The 2,500-nt window shown below is 45.5% G+C and overlaps 1 protein-coding gene across 1 annotated transcript in view; it reads left to right on the forward strand.

Moving 5' to 3' along the window:
• The window catches only part of LOC119577891 (serine proteinase stubble-like), a 59,804-nt gene that overhangs the window by 26,792 nt on the left and 30,512 nt on the right, over window positions 1-2,500 (forward strand). The window lies entirely within an intron of this gene.

The raw sequence follows: 2,500 nt of genomic DNA on the forward strand, positions 1-2,500 counted from the left end.
TCCCTGCAGCTTTCGCGCAGCCGCGGGCCAGCCCGTTATGTGCTCCCCTTGCCCTGTCCGCTTTCCTCTAATGCCCCTGACTTTTCTTGCTCCGGGATTCGCACATTTGTTGCTCCGAGACGCTCGCTGGGAATGGACGCTTCGAGTAACGGCAGTCAGCCTGCCGGCGAAGGGAAACCAGATTACAGGTGTCATATACCAGCACAGTATGAGAAGTAATTCACTTTGCGAAATAGTTTTACAAAGAAACATCTCTGTTTTTATCTTTGTCAACAAGCGGTAAGTCATTTCATTTAGAATTATGCTCTAACACACACACACACACACACACACACACACAAACACACACACACACACACACACACACACACACACACACACACACGTGTACACGTGTATGTGTGTGTGCGTGTTTTCTTTTTTTTTCTCTCTTTTCTATTTTTCTATTTTTCATTTTTTTCACTTTTCCTTCTTTTTCTTTATGCAGTGTTTTTCCCCTTTCTTTTCTTTTCTTATCTTATTTTCCTTTCTTTTCTTACTTTGTTTCTCAAAACATACAGTCGTGATAAACAAACGCTGAACTTTGTATAGCTACAACGTTCACTCATAGATGATAAGTCGCACCTGTAATTAAGTAACGTTTTCTTCCCACTACAATGTCAAAAGAAAGATAAGACGAATGCGTCCGACCTTTCCCTTGCTGAAAAGACCCATAAGCCGGAAACACTGCACGAGAAGAAGGCTCGAAGCGACAGGAGGGAAGCGGGACAAGAACGGGTGGCGATTTCCCGGTCAAGGACAAGGTAACGGTGCACCTGATCAGGGCTCTCTCTTTCTTTTTCTCTCAGGAACGCTTCTCTTGCTCTCTCTCTCTCTCTCTTTCTTTTTCTCTCAGGAACGCTTCTCTTGCTCTCTCTCTCTCTCTCTTTCTTTCCTACTTTCTTTCAGGTACGCTTCTCTTGCTCTCTCTCTCTAAGCCTCTCGGGCTCTCTCTCTGTCTCTCAATCTCTCTTTCTGTCTGTCTGTTTGTCTGTCTGTCTGTCTGTCTGTCTGTCTGTCTGTCTGTCTGTCTGTCTCTCTCTCTCTCTCTCTCTCTCTCTCTCTCTCTCTCTCTCTCTCTCCCCTCTCTCTCTCTCTCTCTCTCCCTTACTCTCTCTCTCTCCCTTACTCTCTCTCTCTCTCTCTCTCTCTCTCTCTCTCTCTCTCTCTCTCTCTCTCTCTCTCTCTCTCTCTCTCTCTCTCTGTGTGTGTGTGCTGTGTGGTGCAGCGGTAGTGATCTCATCTAGCAATCTTGGTGACCCGCGTTCAAATCCCTCGCCGCCAGTGGATTTTAACCCCAGCCATTCCTTGCACAAAGGGAGTTATGTGGAAGCAAAATATAATAGACAGCATGTCACACCAAGAATATCCACTGTAATAAATGAAATAAAACTAAATTATTATTATTATTGATTATCGTTATCAATTATCTCTTTCTCTCCTTTTCTCCCCCCACCCTCTCTCTCTCTCTTTTCCTCCCTCTCTTTCTCTCCTCTCTCTCTCTCTCTCTCTCTCTCTCTCTCTCTCTCTCTCTCTCTCTCTCTCTCTCTCTCTCTCTCTCTCTCTCTCTCTCCTTCTCGCTCCCTCTCTCTCTCTCGCTCTCGACCCCCTCCCACTCTCTTTTCCTCTCTCTGTATATATATATATATATATATATATATATATATATATATATATATATATATATATATATATATATATATATATATATATATATATATATGCGTGTGTGTGTGTGTGTGTAGACATTATTTCACTGAATGCTATCTGCTGTCTCCCTGCGTGTGTGTCCGTCCGCTTGTGTGGCTCTCCTCGCTTCGATCTCTCTTCTGGTTCTCGTCACACAACGAACGCTGTCTGTCACGCAACCAGATACAGAACGCTCCTCTCGGCCATCAGCTGTTCGGAGACAAAAAGGTGTCTTGGTCAGTGGCTTTTTGGTTCACGCGACAACCTTGAGGCTCGAGACTAAGAATTCCGTGCGTGTCGGAGTGGGCGTCAGACTCCTCGGCTAGCTCGCCGAGAGAGATCACGGTCGCATGTAAGCAAACTGCACGCCCGCGAAGAACAAGGTCTATGTTAGTATTTATGTATACCCTGCACGGAGAGCACATTTGCATTGGTACACCCAGGCACTCCCTGCACATGTGTGTATTTAAGCACAGAGAGGCACACGCCACCGGCCTCGCGATTTGCCGTCGCATCCCGACAGGAAAAGGGCCATGACGACGCAGAAGATGAAGGTGGGAAAGAGTGACATTTCTCGGAAAGAAAGTGGAGGTTTCTTCTTCGAGACGGAGTCGCATGCCAGATTGGTGTGAAAAACTGGGGCGACCTGGTACAGTTTCGGAAAAGCTTGAAAATAGTCCACACTAGAGAAGCCTCCTAAAGCTTAACTTCGAAGTCGACTCGTGTAAAATGGAATTTACAAAGAAAAATAAACAAACGCCTATACACCTAT

This window comes from Penaeus monodon, chromosome 10 (assembly GCF_015228065.2).
Source record: "Penaeus monodon isolate SGIC_2016 chromosome 10, NSTDA_Pmon_1, whole genome shotgun sequence".
In the NCBI taxonomy this organism is placed as follows: domain Eukaryota; kingdom Metazoa; phylum Arthropoda; class Malacostraca; order Decapoda; family Penaeidae; genus Penaeus; species Penaeus monodon.